Consider the following 20,401-nt stretch of genomic DNA (forward strand, 5'->3'; position numbering starts at 1 on the left):
ATCTATTTTATAAATTACTCAAAATGGAATTTGTCTGAAATCGTTCTGAAAGTCTCCATAAGATGGACCTGCTTCCTTACCAATAAACAGAAGAACTTTAACTTTTTGTGATCATATTTTCCAGAGATTCTCAGAGTCATTGAATTTTAAAACTGGGAAAGCTAAATATATAATGTTTCCTAGTTAAGTAAGCCAAGAGAGGTGAGTGACTTGTTATAGGTCACACAAAAATCCCTCTTCCACTAGTCTTTCCTAGTTTATACCGGTTTCTGATTGACATGCATTTTCAAACCATGGAGACTGATACCACAGCAGTGTCACACCAAGAAGGACAGTTAACCGAAACGTGGTCTTTCTATGAAAATGATGGTGAAAACCGCTGTAGCCCCGTAACGCCCAAGGCTCACTGGCTGGATGTGCAATGTGTGTAAAGTAGAGAGGATGGTGTGCTTGTGACTTCGTGATTTCTTTGAATAGTCTTTTGAGTTTGGGACTTGAGAAAATTAGAAAAGAAGAAGTTGCACTCGATCACAATGTCTAACACCATTACAGAATAAAACTACTGGTCGGAAGGAACCACCCAGGGCACAACTCGTGACAGACGGCCATGGCCATCTCTTTGCTGTTTTATGGAAATGTTAACATCCATGGCCATCTCTTTGCTGTTTTATGAAAATGTTAACATCACAAAGACTTAATATGCTACGGCCTTTATCACCCTAGACTCATGAAATGTTAATACTTGTATAAAACAGTCAAAACAGGACATGACTAATATTTTCTGAATGATTGATTATTTCATTGGATTGATTTGACTGGCTCGTAAGTCCTCAATTGGGCCATTCCTGAAGTTGACAGTAAGTGTCAGGAAATGTTAATCTGCAAAAAATGAAATTCATGAAGTCACAAAAAAATTGACAAGATCATCTCTATAGAAGAAATACACAGCAGCTTTTAATCTACTAAAAAACCATAAAATTTGCAAAGAATAAGACCTTCCTCTTACCTCTGTGTCTCAGATCCTAGCACGGTGTATACCACTTAGTACTGAATAAGGTTTCTTGAATGAATTGTGAGTGAATGACAAGGTGAAGTTCCAGTGTTCCTAAGGACGCTGTGACCCAAGTCTCTGAGCAGTTACTGTACGTGGACGTCGAATCCTTTAGCACATCTGAAGGAACATTGCTGAAACAGCGGATGACAACCATCAAGGACTCAAGAACAGTGGTACCTGCAAGTGAGAATTTGCCAGAATGTCCCAGCAGAGTCAGGAGAGCGAGTACCTGTCCAGCTAATGCCAACGTTCTAATCCCAGGGAGGAGGGGAATGCACCAGGCTGTGAGATTCGGTAACATTAGCCCTCGAGATAAACCCGTTGCCTCATTCTGATTTTACATTTCCCAAGCAAGACAACGCAGTGCTTAGGAGTTGATCTGAGTACGTGGACTCTAGTATTTATATTTTCGTGAATAAACCAAGAAATCAGTGGTGTGGTTTGTATCTCTTATGAGTCAGGCTAGTGTTCTGATCACACCAGATGAGGCAAGGAGAGTGAGTTCTTTGAGGTACGGTACCGAGGACCAGATGCTGAATCAAAAAGGAATCTGCTATCTTGTATTATGGATTAAATTGCACCAATTACTTGATGGTCCTGTTTTTCTCAGATGGGGAGCGGTGCAGGTAGACTCAGGGAAAATCTTTTCCTGCCCAGGTGTGTTAATGTCCTAGAGCTGCTGTAATGATTACCACAAACTTGGTGACTTAAAACAACACATATTTTATTCTCTTAGCAGTTCTGGAGCTCAAAAGTCCAAAATCCACTACCCCTGAGCAAAATCTGTACGGGGTCTCTTGCTGTCCTACGTGATCGGGCTTCCGCCTGCCCCCGCAATGTTGTCTTCTGGAACTCTCTTCATTGATCTTCATGCTTTTGGCCACACTGGGCTTCTCTCTGTTCATACACAACCTGCCAAGCTCTTTCATAACTTGGGTCTTTGTGCTTGCTATTCCCTTTGCCTAGAATGTGCCACATCCCCTACGCCCTGTTTCTTGGGCTGTCTAACTCTTCATGCTTCCATCCCCACTTTTCAAGTCCCCTCCTGAAAGGCCTTTGAGGACCATTTCAGCTACAACGACTGTTAGAATCTATCATGGCACTCCTTTCCTCGTATGGCTTACCCCCTCATTCGTGGCTTCAGTAGCTGCTTGCTTCTTAGCCCCTCCCACTTGGAAGTAAGCTCCTAAATCTTATTCACTGTTGAATTCCCGATGTCTCATAGCACAGTGCTTGGCAAGGTAGGTGTCCAAGTATATTTACTTCAGATAAATGTTCAAGAACATAATTCACGTTGTGTACTCACAAAAACATAATTTATATTAAAATTGAGCTGTATTTGATCACTTTGCTTTAGAAAATGTCTCTAGAATTCTCTCAACTTGATCTAAGTCATCCTGGGTGGCTAATATACCCTGAGCCTCTTCACCCCCATGGTATTAGCCTGATAGCACCTTCAGTGCTAATTTCATACATATCCTGGCCTTTATCTTCCAGCCCTGAGCTGCTTTGCCCATTTTTACTCTTGCTACCTTGCTCCTTAAGTCAAGAAACCTAGCAATGCAATCAAGCTCTTGTCTGGTAAAAAGAGCCTAAATTATTCAGCAGTTACGAGAGAAATGATTGCTTTATTGTTAAGACTTAAAATGCAGGGTTCATTTGGCCTCTTCTCCAGCCTCAAAAAATGAGAGCACTCAAAGCTTTTTTCACTTGGCTCTTGTCTTCTGGAAAAAGAAAAGAAAAAAGTAAAATTAATGAATAAATTAACATTATCCAAGCAGCATATGATTCTCACCTTATTCTAGCATAAGGTATACTGTTACGTCGAAGGCCAAAACTTCGAAACTGTGACTATTTTTCCCTCAGCACAAACAAAGCAAGGCCCAGCATTTGAAAATAGATGGAATCTTCTATCCTGCCATAGGATGGGGACCATCCCCCCAACCCGCTGGCCAGCTGCAGAGCCCCTATTCTCAGGGCCCCTGCATTGCGTGATGCTTGGACCCAACATTAATGTTATTTCCTCGAGCTGTTCACAGTGGCAGCTCCATCTCTGACGGCTTTCTGTTCATGAATTCTGCACAAGTACTTAGTTTTGAAAACTTGGATCTTTAAGGCTCGGATGGAAAGGATTTGCCATTATTTTAAACAATTGTCTGCTTGTTTTTAAAACTCTAGAAACAATATCTCATTCCTACCACGTCAAAAAAGCCTCTTATCACTGCTTCCTTAATTCATAGTTTTTCACAAGATTTTACCCATTAAACTTTAAAGAAAGATTTCCTAAAACATGTCTCTGAGCCATCATCTGTATATGCGTTCAACAGGCAAGGGTACTTGTAAGGATTTGTTCTGTAATTGCCCCATGTGGAAATTCACAATGACTCTTAATGGATTCGAGGCTCTGAGAAGTTCTGCATGAAATGAACTTGGTTAAACATGTGTAGCCTAGTATTTTCCAGATTTATTGAGCCACAGACCGTTTTCATATGCATTATGTCTTGAAAACATATTTTGGGAAATACCATTCTAGAGAATGCCACATAAAATAGTTGGTGTAAGTGAAAAGAAGGCGTGTTGGTGACATTCTATACATGAAGCTCTTTTTCAGTGGAGGATTATAATCTGTGCCCAAGTATGAACTAATATTCCTTAGGTAAGCCTGTGACAAGTCTGAGACTGGTTAGTTAACCGAAGTAGGATGAAATGGACCAGGCGTGATGGCCCTCTTCTTGCTCTAAGGTGGGAGGCTGGGTGGGGAAAATGGGACTGTGTGGCCAGTCCAGCCTGCAGAGTAAGGTGTGCAGGGGAGGTGACAGTCATTCCACATGGCACCTTCTGTCAGCACCTAACAATGCTCTAAGGAGCAGCCCCCAGATCTCTAAGAAGGGGCCTGTCTTGGAAGAGTGGGAGCACCCACGGAAGCTTCTATGGCAGAGGCAAACAATGGACACCCCCATGAAGAAGAGACACCATCAGGCCTTGTGGTCTGTGACATCGAGTCTGGGCCCCGAGCAAGTGTCCTCCATCATGCTGCAGAGATGCCTCTCAGACCTGGGGGTACCTGGCTTCTTATCTTCACTTCCCACTCCCATGTCTACATCACATGGACTCATTTTTTATACTATATTTCATCTCCGTAATTCCATCACAGTGCCCAATGGATCCTTTTCCTACCAACCACTCCTCCCTAACAGCACCATGCCCTAAGGCAGTGGTTCTCAAACTTTATTTGGAGTCTGTCAGAATATCCTGGAAGGCCTGTGAAAACACTGCGGCTGCCATCTTTCCAACAGAGTTTCTGATTCAGTAGGTCTAGAGTGCGGCCCTGGAATTTGCATTTCTAGTAAGTTCCACACTTGGAAAACCGAAGAAACAAAAATGTAGAAAGAAACATGTAATCCCACTTACGTAGCCATAACCTAAATGTATAACCATTGTCAACATTTTTCCATATATATCCTTGTTCTGAAGTATTTTAAAGGAAGTTGCTTCATAATATTTCATCCCTAAATATTTTGTATGTGGGAAAGAAGGACATATTCCTACATAACCGTAAGTATTACATCTAACAAAACTGACGATAACTTGCTGATATCATGTGATACTGTTTGGACCCCTCCCCCCAAATTCATATGTTAAAACCCCACTGTGATGGTATTAGAGGGTGGGGCATTTGGGAGATAATTAGAATGAGATGAGGTCATGAGGTTGGAGCCCTCACGAATGGGATTAGGGCCCTGAGAAGAGTCACAGAAGAGCTTGCTTCCTCCCTCCTCTCTTGGCCGCGTGAGAATACAATGAAAGGTGGAAAAAGAAGGTTCTCGTCAGAATCCAACTATGCTGGCACCTTGATCTTGAACATCTAGAGAAATTTGTTTCTCAATTTCTAAGTTTCTGCCTATAAACTGATAAATTTCCATTGTTCATAAATGTCATTTATGTTATTGTTGTAAGAAATGTCTGTTGTTAATAAGCCACTGGTTTATATACCAAAGTCTATGGTACGTCGTTATACCAGCCCGAACTAAGACAGATACCCATTCCCACAAATGTTTTCTATAGCTGTTCCAATCGGGGTCCACTAAAGAATCACACATTGCAGTGGTTATTACGTCTCTTGAATCTCTTTTAGTCTAGAGGAGAACCCAAACACAGGCTTTTTTTTTTCCATGACATTGACACATTGAAAAGACACGTCCTATAGAATGTTCCACTTTGACTTTGTCTGATTTCTGCACGATGTCATTTAATTTTTACTTTAGCCCCTGTACCTCCTATGAAGTGAATGTTAGCTTCGAAGTTTTGATTAGATGCCATAGTAGAATGAGGGTATATACGTACCTATGTCCGTTGGCAAATGAGAGACTAGTCTTTTATTAGTTGATTGACAAATACATATTTGTTAACTCAAAAAAAAATGTTTATTTTGTATTAGGTAATACATTCAATTTGCATGGTTAGAGACAATATTATTATATAACATTGTTCAAGAAAATTGCTACTTGTGTGGATTAATTTAATGCTTTACTGAGTAATTCCTTAATACCAAATTCTCAAATTTTTCCACTGAAATACCACTAACGATGGAGGAGATTGAACCTTTACTCACAGGAGGTCTGCCTCTGGCAGCTGACCCCCAAATCAAATTTATTTTACACCTCCTATTAAGATATTAACTCAGGGTTGCCTGGGTGGCTCAGTCGGTTAAGCGTCTGACTTCAGCTCAGGTCATGATCTCAGGGTCCTGGGATCGACCCTTGCATCTGGCTCTGCACTTAGGGGAGAGTCTGCTTGTGCCTGTTCCTCTCCCTCTGCTCCTCCCCCTGCTCATATGCGCGCTCTCTCTCTCTCTCAAATAAATAAAATCTTGAAAAAAATATTAACGGAAATTCTGTGCTCAACTCCGTACAGTATCATTATTTGTTTTATGTTTAAAAATAGCAATAATGCCCTTCAAAACATTGAGTAGAATCAGTGCTACAGAAATACAGAAATGGGATTCAGGGTCCTAATCCATAAAACTGGAGGATGAGGACACCTATCTCATAGGATTATTATAGATGTCAACCGAATTAATCTTTATAAAGTCCTTGCGACTGTGATCGGCACATAGATGGCACTATAAAAGTAGTTGTTAAAAAAAATTAAAGCTTTTCCAAGCTCGTCCTATTGTTTTACCTACCACCATACCTCCCAGAGTATTAGTAACCCAGTTTGAGCATGATTTTAATATTTAAGGCCGTAATTATGGTTGGAGCAAACGAAGACGCAGAATGTGATCGTTTAGTTGGGCTACGTTAGAAAAGGAATCAAAGAACGGAGGGAAAAGGACACGAAGCCGCGGCACTGGCAGAGGGTGCTGGTGTCCAGGCAGGTCGGTGGTGTGGTTTTTAGCAAACGTTTCAGAGCAGTGGCCGCAGGCCGTGTGCCAGGTACTGAGGACTATGGGAACAACCAACAGCTGTCAAGATGAAGTGATTGCAGTGTTTCTCGGCCCACTTCCATCAGAATCACCTAAGGTGTTCGTTAAACATAAAGTGTATGTGGCCCCAGCCTGGATATCCACTATCAGAATCCGTGAGCGTACACTCAGGACATCAGGAGTTTTACACAAACACCAATTCCTTATATAACTAGAATGTGTAAGGGATATTGCTCAAGCTTACTGCCCTTTTCTCCTTACAAATATTAGCTTTAAAAAGAATTTTAAAAAGATACTCTGTGCGCTGTATCAGAATAGTCAGAATTGTTGGCTGGAAGAAAATGTAGCAATCATCTAGTCTAGTAATTCCTAACTCGAGTGCCATGTTATAGTGACCTGGGGAGTTAACCAACACAACAATCACCAATAATTACCAGAAATGCTGGGGGCAAGAACCTGGACGTAAGTGTGCTTAAGAGCCCTCTAAATATTTGCAATGTGCAGCCAGGATGAAGAATCAGTAATCTGGTCCAACCTTATCTTGCAGATGTGGACACAGGCCTCCAAAATTAAATGACTTGCCTAATAAGATGGTAGAGCTTTCTTCAAAAGGTGATTGTGTAAGCTAGACTAGGTATGTTCTAGTGCAGTGTCTTTCAAAATAAAGGTAATGACCCATTAGTGAATTGTGAACAGTCTAGTGCATCCTGACCAGAATTTTTAAAAAAATGAAATAGAATAAAAAATATCAGCATACATATCAAGCAACAATGGTATTATTTCATGGCGTGTGTTCAGTGACTAGATGTTACACGTGATTCTCGTTTTGGGTTGTTACCCAAAAAGTTGGAAAGTCCAGTTCCGAGTTTCCTTAAAATTCGAATATCTAAGGACAGAAGTTGACATCTGTGTCCCGGAGGGATACCACCCCGTCCTCTGCCCAGCAAGTAGCCCATGGAGACGGTCTGCATGTCACTGAGGTCAAGAAAACAGGCTTGGGGATGCAAATACCTCCGGGTAAGTTGAGTCTGTGACTCTTATTGGTGATGAAAGCTTGTGCACGAGGTTAAACGTGTCATGGCTCAGCTAGCCAAACTAAAATGGACCCCACCTCGCAGAACTGTTGGCTTTAAACAGCAGTATAAAGCACTGGGCATAGTGTCTGGCATATAGTGAACAGTCAATAAATACAAATAACTAAAAAGGCATCCGTGAGCTCTCATTTCCCGACTCTGAGAAGACATGAACTAAAAATGTACCGTGACGAGGATAGTCTTTGGAAGGAACTGGATTCTTGGGTCTGATGTTTATTTTAAGAAGAACAAAAGTTTAAAAAATAACTAAAGTAGTCACTTCAACAGGCAAAATATTAACAAGAACAATTTTCTGTTTTCACAGAACTGGAAGTTATGGTATCACAAAGATACCTTCTTATCCTAGAGACAAAACTTTCCAGTTCTTTCTTTTAAAGAATGCCTTGTCTTACAGATGTACGAGCCAAGCGTATCATCAGCCCCTTGACGTCATAACTTGTTTAGTTTCATTCTTAGTTTCTTTCTTTCTAAAAAGATACTCTTCAACGTTGGCAGGAAGAAGTGTTTTGAATTCTTTTCTGGTAGCTGGATCCTGCATTAAAGGAAATATCGGGCTCTTGGCCCCAAACCACCCTACAGTTGCTCCTGGAGCTCCCATTCCTCTTTTGCTCAGACCCTTTGCATGCGCACGGACATGTCTCAGGTACAGCTCTCCACGTTTAATATGCATCTCCTCAATCAAGAAATAAACTCCCCTACACTCACCCATGCCTCAACCTCCAATTTGTAAAGAGACAAGAGCTCATCTGGTCCTCAAATATAGACATGCCTGGGCTATTAACATTTGTACGGCGGCTGGTACAAACCCCGAGTGTTCTTTTTCCTCTTCATCCCATGAAGGCATACGAATGTTCTATAATGTCATTTGCATATAAATATATATGTATATATATGCACGTATGTACATTTACACACGTAAAAAGGACTGCAATGATATAAGTTGGTAGGCCATAAATGTAGTGGGCTAGGCGTTGTAGAGGATTTAGAGTTGAGTTAAAACTAGCCCTGTCCTCAAGAAGCTTAAAATCCAGCAGAGAAGACAGGACATGTGCACAAATAACTGGAGTCCGGGGGAAATGCAGTGAGTGCCAGAAGAGACAGCACTGTGGGGGTGCAAGGGAAGAGAAGGGAAGGGAAGAGATCCCATGCGCCCAGCAGGTGGAGGGGCCGATAGCCGAAGAGGCCTCCAGGCAGCATCCTGAAAGAGACAGGAGTCCCCTCTGCCTACGTGAGATGGCTCATGGTCCTAATGAGAGAGACCATAAACAAAAAAGCAGGCAGGAAAGCTTCCCCGCGGAGCCATTGAGGAAGTCACCTTGGTCAGAGCACAGGGCCCGTAAGGGAAATAGAGGTCAAGAGTTTGGGGAAAGAGGTTATGTGGCAGTTTTCTCAGCTGCTGAAACAAATTGCCATGAACTGGTAGGTGAAGATAAGTATATTATCCTACAATTCTGGAGGAAAGAAGTCCAAAATGGGTTGCACTGGGCTCAAATCAAAGTGTCTGCAGGACTGTATTCCTTCCGGAGGCTCTAAAGGACAATCCGGTCTCTTGTCTTTTCCAGTTAAAAGCTGCTCCCATTCCTTGGCTCCTGGCTCCATCCGTCTCCACAGCCAGCGACGGCTGGTTGAGTCTCTCTCCCATCATATCCAATCCCATTACTCTGCCACCGCCTCTCTGCCTCCTGCTTCCACATTTAAGGATCCCATTAAGGCCTACCCGGATAGTCCAGGATTATCTTCCCATCTCAAAATCAGCGATTAGCAACCTTAATTCCCCTTTGCCACGAAACCTAACATATTCCTAGGTTCTGGGAAATAGGACACGGACATCTTCGGGGGGGCCATTATTCTGCCTACCATAAACTGGAACCACAGACTAAAGGGCCCTGAATGTCAGGATTGTCACCCCCATTTCTCATGCTGGGGTAGAAAAAACACAATGTCTGTTTTCAGATGAAAGATGGTTTCTTTAAAGCAAATACTTTCTTGCTTTTAGCTGGAATTACAGCGATTCAGCATAGCAACCCAGGCTGTCTCGGACTGAGTGAATGTTCCAGGTGGCAGTTATAGATGACTTTGATTAATAAAATATGGGGAAGTAAATTAAATATTGATAAATGCAGGTTGATATGTTCAGTTTTTCCTAACACAGGGCCCACAGGGAGAGGAAACCGTAAAGGAGGATCTCAGTACTGGAAATATTGGGAACTACTGCCTTAAAAAATACGGCTTCCGATTATTCCAGTTGGCCTACCTGCAGTATGTAACATTCTTTCTCTACTACTGCACATCTCTAGGATTGTAGGATGAGAAGTTTGGAAAAGATTAAAAGAAAGTAGATTTGGCAAATGCATTTCATCTTCCAACTTGTTTATGGTTTGATCAATAATTCATCCGGTAGCATCTGTCTCTTAAAGACGATCTTGTCTGTTGTCTTTATGGTTGACAAATTAGGATATTAAAAAACAAAATACCTTCTTTTTAAAGCACACAGCACCTCAAATGGAATGCCCCCAATTTATGATGTGTAGATAACAAAAACAAATGATGTAAAGCCATACAACAGGAAGACGGAAGAAATATCTGATAAAGCAGGAAGCCCAAATGAGATAACAGAAAATCCATCTGGGTTTGGACACGGAGCTGTTGAAATGGCCTTTATTTATTTGCTTAGCCAATTTGAAGTTTCTCCCTTTTAATATACCATTGCAGTTAAAATGTCCTACTATGAACTACCGGACTGGAAGATTACAGAGCCGGTCACCGCACTGAGCACAGATCCTTTCTATTCCAGCTGTTGGTATAGAATATATTTTTCCTGAATTCCTAGAGCTTGCCTTTTTGATCTGAATAAAGACATGGGGAAAGGCAGCACCAACTAGTTCTGCGGAAAGACGCATCTGGGCGGGGAGAGGGGTGTCAGTTGGGCACACGGACTGTGGCCCGTGGTGCAGTTTTTCAACAAATCACAGTGAACCCTTATCGAGCACTTACTATGTACCGGGCTTGCAGAATTATCGATCCTCATAGCCAGTCTGTGAGCCCTGCACTACTATTCATCTTATTCCTACATTACTAGTAACCTAAAGAAACCAAGGCTTAGAGGTTAATTTGCTTGGCACGGCTAGTGAGTAAGGGGGCAGGGAGTCAATCCCTGGGCTATTTTTTTTTTAAAGCACAAATGTAATCATTTCATTCCCCTGCTTTGTAAACATTATCTCTTTAAAACTCAACAATCCTGTGGTTCTCTACATTGGCTCGGCATTAGAATTCTTTGCAGACCTTTGACAAAATACCATCGCATAGAATCCACTCAGGACCACTTAGAAACAACAGTAACGCGCATGGTGGCAAATATTTATACTGGGCTCACGACGTGCCAAACATTTTCCCGAGGGCTATGAATATTTTCATTTAATCCTCAAAACAACTTCATGATGAAGACATCATTAACTATCCCCGATTTATAAGGGAGGAAGGTGAGGCTCCACAGGATTAACTGCTTAGCTCAAAGTTATGGGACCAAGCTGAGGCTGGGATCCCAGGCAGTCTGGTTTCTGAGTCTGTACTCAGAAAACAAAAATAAAGCAAATTAAGCAACCACAAGGAAAAGCCCTGCTGATAACCTCTGGAGGATGCTAGAGAAACAGCCCACTAGTTGGCTTTGTTTTTTTTTTTTAATGGCAAATAAACACATAGAAACAGGCATTTATTCTCCCTGTATGTGTAGAAACTGTACCTTAGGAAAGCTAGTGACCTCTCTTTTTAGGAGAATTTTGACTAATCAGTGAACAAGTAATAAAATTAGAATATCATCATTTTGCAATCCTCAGCAAAGTAATGAATCTAAGCCATGATCAACTATAATGCCAATTTCTCAAAAAGAGATGGCCAGATTCTTCCGTATGGAAGCACACAGCACCTCTGACGAAGTGTTCTTGCTAGAAAAATCAGGTCTCTCCAAGCTTCTGTAACCAAACGCCATTTTGGAATAAAACAAGAGACCAGAGGAACATGTTACATGGCCTTCTGGGGGCAGGATCAGCAAAATCCAGACCGTGGGGAACTCAACAGACAAAACACTGGATTTTCTTCACACGTAAGTTGGGAGAGAGAAAGAGAAAGAGAGATGGCACCTACGGATTAAAAGAGTCATATAAACTAATTGTAACATACAAATGTATCATGTTTGGGATCCCAGTTTGATCAAATACCTGTAAAAAATAAAATCTGGGGACTTTTGGACATTGACTAGATATTTGATGCTCTTAAAATAATTGTTCATCTCTTTTTAGTGTCAGAATCATATTGTAGTTATGTTTTTAGAAAGGGACCATAGGGGCGCCTGGGTGGCACAGCGGTTAAGCGTCTACCTTCGGCTCAGGGCGTGATCCCGGCGATCTGGGATCGAGCCCCACATCAGGCTCCTCCACTAGGAGCCTGCTTCTTCCTCTCCCACTCCCCCTGCTTGTGTTCCCTCTCTCGCTGGCTGTCTCTATCTCTGTCGAATAAATAAATACAATCTTTAAAAAAAAAAGAAAGGGACCATATATACCATTCATAGACACACGCTGAAATATTTATGGCTATGATGGGAAATATATAGCAATAATTACTATTTAAATAGATATTTAAAGATGTGTATTTAAAACAGAACTGATAGGATGCCTGGCTCTCTCCAGCACTTCTATTAACTTTCTCGATGACTTAATTGAAATCATAATTCTCATCGTCATCATTTTTTAGAATACCCTGTGTGTTTTTTTAAAATTAATGATAGCAACAATAGATTATGTGGGATTAGAGCACAACAGTAAATCCTTCTCTAGAGCCCCCTGACCAAGGGAGTGCTACTCAGAAATAATCGTCAAATTCATACACACTTCTGGAGAGTTGTCCTCACTGCTCAGCCGTTCTTGAATTGACCTTTTATTGGCTTTTCTATTACATTTCCTCAATGGCCATTCTTCTGTCTTCCCTACTTTTTTTTTTTTTTTTAAGATTTTATTTATTTATTTGTCAGAGAGAGAGCACAAGCAGGGGGAGTAGCTGGAGACGGAGAAGCAGGCTCTGTGCTGAGCAAGGAGCCCAGTGCGGGACTTGATCCCAGGACCTGGGGATCATGACCCAAGCCAAAGGCAGACGCTTAACTGACTGAGGCACGCGGGTGTCCCAGTCTTCCCTACTTTTTACAATCTTTCACATCTCAAGATGCAATTCTTTGCAAAAAGCTCCTTATTTTCTCCTCTGTACCGTTCAGAAATCTCTGTGCTATTTTATGTTTTCACTCCTTTACTCATTCATCTATCATTTAAAAATGTTTAGTGAGCTCTTATTTTGTGTGGAGAATAGGTGTGATGACACAACAGTGGAAAGACAGACAGTCCCTTCCCCGTGGATATGCAGACCATTTGAACATCTCTTGGTACACTTACCATCATTTCCTCCTCTCTTCCTCTCAAAGACCAATGGCTCCCTCTTCCCCAGGAGCTTGGAAAATTTCATCTAGCCAGGTAGAAAATAAAAACACAAAAACAAAAAACCCCCAGGCTTAAGAGCTGGGCTTAAATCATGATTCTACTACTTCGTAGTGATACGACTTTGAGCAAAGACCCTCTCTGAGCTTATGTCCTGATCTGAAGAGTAAGAATTAGAACAGCTGAGTCAGAGAGCTGTGGGAAGATGAGGTAAACATGGCGCAAAGCTGAGTAAAACCCATGGCGTGAGGATGAGGTAAATATGGCGGAAAGCTGAGTGAAACCCGTGGCGTGTGGCAGACACTTGCAGACAGCATTGGCGTCATCAACATCACACCATCAATCTTCCCCACCCTTACACAGACCTTGAATTTTCCTTTTTCAGTGACTTTTTCTCCTCTCTCTGCAGAAGGATGTGGCCACACCACACGACGCTCCCCAGATCACGGGGGCCCCAAGGGACATTTCTTTTTTTTTTTTTTTTTTAAGATTTTATTTATTTATTTGACGGAGAGAGAGAGAGACAGCCAGCAAAAGAGGGAGCACAAGCAGGGGGAGTGGGAGAGGATGAAGCAGGCTTCCAGCAGAGGAGCTTGATGTGGGGCTCGATCCCATAACCCCAGGATCACGGCCTGAGCCGAAGGCAGATGCTTAACGACTGAGCCAGGAGCCCCCCCAAGGGACATTTCTTCCCAGCTCCCAGGTAACCCCCACTTACCTCAGAGAAAAGGCATTGCCTTCCTGAACCATCATCAGAACCACACCTTTTCCCATCTCTGCTTCTCTCGTGGATGTGCTTTTCCTCGCCTCTCGTTCAAAGATGAGGTACTGACAGCAAGTGTGGACACACAGGACCTCTGGGAAAGAGCCTTTACCTTAGCTGCCCCCAATGTGCTCAGTCGTGCACACGTGACCCTTTTGGCTACAGCGGAAGCAGTGATGAGCACATAAACTATAGGGCCCTTACCTTTCAACTCTTGAGAAAGTTTGGTTTTTTTTTTTTTCAAGATTTATCTATTTGAGAGAGAGAGAGAGAGTGCATGGGTGTGGGGGGAGGGGCAGAGGGAGAGGAAGAGAGAGGATCTCAAGCAGACTCCATGCTGAGCAGGGAGCCCAGCATGGAGTGGGACTCAAGACCCTGAGATCGTGACCTGAGCCGGAATCAAGAGCCCAGCGCTTAACTGACTGAGCCACCCAGGCGCTCCTCAACAAAGTACTTTCAACTGTCCTTTTATCTTCCGCTCACACTCCACCAGGAAATTCATAGAACTGCTCTTACTAACCTTACTCAGGGGTGAGAACTTTGAGTCCCCGGTTGGTTAAGCAACTTGCGCAACGACAGGCAGGATGGTGGTGGTAGAAAGGGTTGTTCCACTCTTTCTGGAGTCTGTCCTCCAGAAGACAATTCCCTCTTCTCCAGTCGTATCGCATAACAAGGAGTTTGCTGCCATCGAGAAGAGTCTAAAGGGGAAATGAAGTCAAATAAGAGGACAGAGATTAATGCCGGTGGAAGAAAAATCAGGGTTTGAGAAGCAAAAGAAAAAGGCTAAATCAGCCCTTTTAGCAGCTGCCCCGGGGTTGCCACACCAGGCTGGGCTCTCGTCTCTACCAGAACGTTCTGATTTGTCTGAGATCCTTTAAAACGTCACTCATCAGTTCATCACGGATTGCTCAGCCTACCGAATGCCCCCTACACTGGCACTGGGCTTCTAGGTACCTAAGGAAGCCAGAGTCCATAGTCCAAACCATTCCCTATTGCTGGAATCTTGTGATGAATGCCAGAAGCTTCCACTAGCCTGCACAGCTCCTGCGTGCAACAGTCACAGATGACCTCAGCCGTCCAGCTGGGGGCCAAGGCCCATACTCCACGGCGGAGTTCTCACCTGTGTCTCAGTAAAGTTACCTGTCGTCCTGGAATCCTGGCCCCATCGTGGGATTCAAATAAAATTGTGAGGAAATATGCTCTTTTGTAAGGTAATCGTATCTGACCTCACTCCAAGAGCTCAAATGTTCTCCACCACATTCGTGTGAATTGGCCAGAGACAATGGAAGGTGGAGACAGCCCAGGCATTCTCTAGAAGGCAGGACTCTTCCACCTTGGGCTCAATTTTTAAAATATACACCGGCACGAGGTCATCGGCTGAGGCTCACATGCTTCTGGAGAAAGTTTAGTACGTAGATGTGGAGCCCTGATTTACATGGTAGCTCAGGAGCCTCCTAAGAAAAAGACTTGAATCATGTATACCCAAGGGGATTAGACACACACACACACACACACACACACACACACACGTGCATGCGTGTGTGTTCAAAGCATGCCAGTGGTTTCAAAGAAGCCAGATTACAGGGAGAATGATGGAGACCACTGAGGAAAAACATTCCATGTGGAAGGACGTTCTCTGGCCTTGGGAGCTCAGGGCTCTGGTGATTCTAGGAATCACGGGGAGCCTTATATTTCTTAGAAGTCAGTGTTACTGAAACCCAAGTACAGCAGGACTCTATTTCCAACAGCAAAAACATATGACGGGATTCCAAGCTCAGAGGCAGACATTAATTTGGGTCACATCAACTTGGCATTAGGAACAAGATTCCAGTTCAGTGGCATCACTGTAGCCTATCAGGTGAGAGACGGGGAAATTAGGAAGTCAGCCATAAGCAGGGCTGATGCACGGACACATGTGAGCCCAACTGGAGAGTTCCAGAAACTGCTGAGGAGGGGATACTGCCTAATCAGCTAAACGCAGACGCCCCTGCCTTTGGCCTTTCTCAGCTATTTTAGCAGCCAAAGACAAAACAAAACAAACACACCAAAAAAAAACCCCATAAATCCAGTTCTCAGAAAAGTTGGTGAATAATATTAAGATTTTAAAGGAGCCTCAATAAATTGCACTCCTCTTCCCTACCTGGGTCTGAACAAGTTGAGGAAATGGGAGTCAACTTTGTTGCTGCTGAAGACCAGTCTGGAAGAGTAGCCTTTAGGTCTGGTGGTCTAGTGGACTGAGATCAGGCAGACTTGCCCACAGGCAGGCATTTGCTGGACCAGGGCAGGCCCGGGCAAGACAGGCAGTACAGAGAGATATTGTACTCTCTTGGAAGGTTCATTCCAAAAAGGAAGAAGCAGAGCTGAACCAAGAGGCCCAGCAATTCTTCCAAAATTATGATCAGATTGCTCATTCCAGTGCCCCAGGGGTGGAAGGAGTAAATGGGTAAAGAGAGACAAGGCCTGTGTTTAGGGAAATTCTCATTAGAGAAACTGGGAGAGGAGAAAGGTACCTCTCTCCTGAATCCATCGGCGGTCTGCCAGGAAAGCAAATCCATGCCAGGGTATTAAATAGAGGGTTATGAAACACAGGGAATTGGTTACAACGATGCTAGAGTTGCTGAAAGAATATTCTGGAGAGAGGAAGCATCCCAAAGACCAACGACTGGGAAGCCACTACCTATCCCTAGGGCTGGAGGGACAAACAAAGAAGCTGATATTACCCGAGCCCAGGAGCTGGGGCCACTTGGGAGACCCTGAGCTTCGTAAGGGGACTATGTGGGCACGAGCTGGAGCCACACGGGAGTTGTGGCTGCTGCTGGAGAGGCCTCTGGAAGCAGAGGAAAAGGGCAAGAAATACCCTGGCTTCTCCGCGCCTCCCAAATTCCAGTCTCCAGCATTGCCCCTGACGGGCAAACCTCGTCTAGAGCTGGTGGTCAAGAGAGCCCGAGAAGCAGAGCTTGTGACAGTCAGAAGGACAGAGCATAGGCAGGGGACGGATCCGAGAGCAAACAGGCATCAGCCAGCACAACCTTTAACAAGGAAGCGTTTTATTAACATTTTTGTCAGTAGATTGAAGAGGAATTCATATAGCTATCATGCAGCAAAACCTTCCCAAATTCTCTTTATTTCTTCAATTTTTCCTCCCTCGGCAACTGCCATGTCTCTGCCCACCTCTCCTCTCCACTGAGCTCTCTCTCTATCCCCCAGGCTGTCCTCTGCTCCCCCATCCCTCTCTCTGAATCCTTTCCACAAGAGCCTTGTCCAAAAGTCACGGGGACTCCAGCTGACCCCCACCTCCCCTTCGCTGTCAAAGATGGCTCTCCTTGGGGCTCTCTCGGTGACCGCTCAGGGCTTCAAGACTGGGTCGAGGGTATCCGTGTGACCAACCTGGGCGTCACCGTGTAGTGAATTACCCAGCTGAGCAGGGAGTATTCACCTGCTTGAAAGAAGGTCAACAGCAGGAGCCTGGCTGCCTCCCTTTCCTCTTTCAATTTAGAGCAATTAGCCACTTAGTTACCTCAGTTAATGCCTAAGTCAAAATGCAGCCCCTGCACCCCCACCCGGCCTACAGGGGTGTTTGCTTTGGGTTTAACAGAACTGAAAGGACCTCTTTCTCTTTCATTGTCTTGGAACCATATAATTTAGATATCTGTGGTTTAGCTCACAGGCTCATATTGGAGGGTGGTAATCACTGCTACTTCAGGGTGGATGAAAAAGATTAGAAGAGTGCCTGGGACAGAACAGGAATTTGCAAACTGTCGATAACACCCTTCTAGATTCTATGATGGCGCTCACTGTCTAGGGCCGCCGTAACAAGGCACCACATCCTGGGGGCTTAACAACAGACATTTACTTTTTCACAATTCTGGAAGCTGGAAGTCTGAGAGCAAGACTTTTTTTTTTTTTTTTTTCTGGCCAAGGTAGTTTCTTCTGGGGCTCTTGTTGTGTGGATGGCGGTCTCTCTCTGTCTTCACAGGTTCTTCCCTCTGTAAATCTATGTCCCGATGTCCCCTTCTTATGGGGCTCACCCTCCTATCTCCTATGTCCAAATAAGGTCACATTCTGAGGTGTAGGGGTTAAGACTTCAACATACAAAGTTTGGAGGAGGGACATAATTCAGCCCATTGCCATGATTTACTCAAAGTCACACCACATCTCATGAAATAGATTATTATTATTATTATTATTTCATTATCTGAGCTCCTGAGGACAACACAGATATTTATATGGTTAACTTTATTGTTGGTAATGGCAGGACCAGGACTAGACTATGGTTTCCGGGCACCCTCACCGGTCCCTGCTGGCTCTGTGAGGCTGTCTTTCCGTCATGCTGGGATCACAGCATAGCTGTTAACTGATCAGGCAGTGTAGATATCCCAGGGGTCCACATCCCAGATCTGGTACCTGTTAGCTACTTGACCTTCTACCTGACCTTCGACCAACTCCTTCACATCTCTTGGTTGAGTTTCAGCGTCAGTGTAATGGGATAATAGCAGTCACTTCCCCACTAAGAGAGATGAGGAGATATACGTACATCAGTGAGATGATACATGTTCTCAGGGAGGAAAGCTTTCCCTCAACATTCTTCTGTTTGGTCTTTGGGGACCTGCGAATTAAACTAACAAAAGATAGATTAACAAGAGAAAGGGCACACCACTTTTATGACTATTTACATGCTTGGGAGTCCACAGAAAGGAGTGAAGTGCAAAGAAGCAGTTAGTCTAGGGCTGACATACCATTTCAACTAAGGAAAGGAGGTTTGGGCTTGAAGCAATAGTAAACCATGGGCAAGTAGCTAGGAGCTGTATAGGGGAACTAATAGAACATGAGGGTTATTTTGGTAAGGTCTGTTTACGCAGACTCATCTCGGTGTCGTCGCTCCGTTTCCAGAGATTAGAGTCATTCCTACCTCCCTGGTCTAGGGGCAGAGAAGGAGAGAAACTTCATAAAGGAAAACTTCTACCCCACTTTTAGACAAGACAAGCTATCGAATCTCAGTAACCCGATGCCGAAGTAGTCCATTTTGGGGTGGCATATTCTGATCCTGGTCGGTGTGAAGTCCTTAGCACCGGGTGTGGTCAGTCCTGGATAATTATCACCCATCATTACAGTCAAAGATGACCCTTCTTTGCAGCACAGCAGGGTGGCTTGGGAAGGGGACTAAGCAGTTTTGTCTCTTCTCCAGTTTTTCTGCCTGGGCTTTCCTATAAACAAGGTTTTCCACATTCAAAACATACCTGATCCACCCTGAGAGCTCACTCAGGTCTGTCCTCGCCTCTGCACCCCTTTGCCACAGTCCTGGTTCAGGTTCCTATAGCGTGGACTGCCCTCTCTCTAGCTTCCTTCCACCCTTGCAGACGCCAGGAAACATGCAGAATCCTTCATGGGCTCCCCCATACCCTTAGGCTTCACAGTAAAGTTCAAGTGCAAAGCCCAGCCCCATCTGCTCTGCACATAACTTTTCAGTCTAAATCCCCTTTTCGGTCAGCTCCGCACCAGCCCAATGGTTATCATCAACTCAGGGGTGCATTCTCCTGCCTCCGGGCTTTTGAGTGGGGGCTTCATGCAGGACTCTCTCCTTTCCTCAAATGTTGCCTGCTGTCTGTAATATTTCCCAGCTGCCCTGCTGCCAACCCCCTTCCCATTTTGGCTGATTTAGGTGTCCCTCCATGTCCCCTCTGCTCTACAGAGCTGTGATTGCGCATTTTTCTCTTTGTCTCTACCTTTAATTCATAAGATATTTGAAGAAGGGACCACATTTAACTCATTTCAAGAATCCCGGTGCCCAGCACAGGCCCAGCATAATAGAGTGGGCATTCCTTATGTGCTTTTTGAATGTATGATGCCATTTAGTCTGTGGCACAAAAACCAACAATAATTTAATAGCTTCATCTCTTGTCTAAAGTTCATGGCTTCTGTAAAGAGTATGTGAGGTGAATAGGAGGTGACAGGTAGTGATCCTACAACAATAAATGGGTGAAGGAATGGTTGTAATGTAATGAAACAGGCTTTGTAAGTTTCCTCGAGGAAGATATATGTTAATTTCCCAAATGTATGAGCATCTGTGTATTTTCATGGAGAATATAGCGTCTTTTCTAACACTGAGATGCTTGAAATGGGATTATTTCCCTTCCAAATGAAAACCAATTAAATAAATTATATTTTTTCCCCTCGGTGCTTACAAAGTGTGGGAGTTGTCACCAAACATTACTAAATGTTCTAATTTAGTCATAAATGGGCTGAAAGAATGTAGCATAATTACTAAGTCCAAAGTAAGTTGTTCTAAATATTTTATCTTGTTCAGCATATGCTGTTAAAAAAAAAACCGCTCGAACTATAATTGTCAACATTCGATTCACAAAAAGTAAACAACGGCTGAGTATAATGGGATGGTAAAGAATCTCTCCATAATTCCCAACATATGGGAAAGAGTATGTCCATTTTGAAGTGAGAGATGATCACGTTTATCAACTGAGCCATTTTCTGTCTTTAATTTCTTCCTATTGGAAGAACATCCCCAGGAAAACTAGAGGCATTTTCCTAAGTGGACAGGAAGATGTAAAAACAAGCTTGATCTCGGGCAGGAGG

At 43.6% G+C, this 20,401-nt stretch overlaps 1 long non-coding RNA gene across 1 annotated transcript; it reads right to left on the reverse strand.

Annotated features, from left to right (window-relative positions):
- Window positions 1-51: 51 nt before the first annotated feature.
- Window positions 52-14,145, reverse strand: LOC121105415. The gene is made up of 4 exons (XR_005837920.1): window positions 13,769-14,145; window positions 13,009-13,078; window positions 1,007-2,778; window positions 52-879 (listed from the first exon to the last, which is right to left on the reverse strand). It is a non-coding gene; the product is annotated as an uncharacterized LOC121105415 (long non-coding RNA).
- Between the last annotated feature and the right edge of the window lie 6,256 nt (window positions 14,146-20,401).

The sequence above is a fragment of the Ursus maritimus genome, unplaced genomic scaffold (genome assembly GCF_017311325.1).
Source record: "Ursus maritimus isolate PB19 unplaced genomic scaffold, ASM1731132v1 scaffold_26, whole genome shotgun sequence".
In the NCBI taxonomy this organism is placed as follows: Eukaryota; Metazoa; Chordata; class Mammalia; order Carnivora; family Ursidae; genus Ursus; species Ursus maritimus.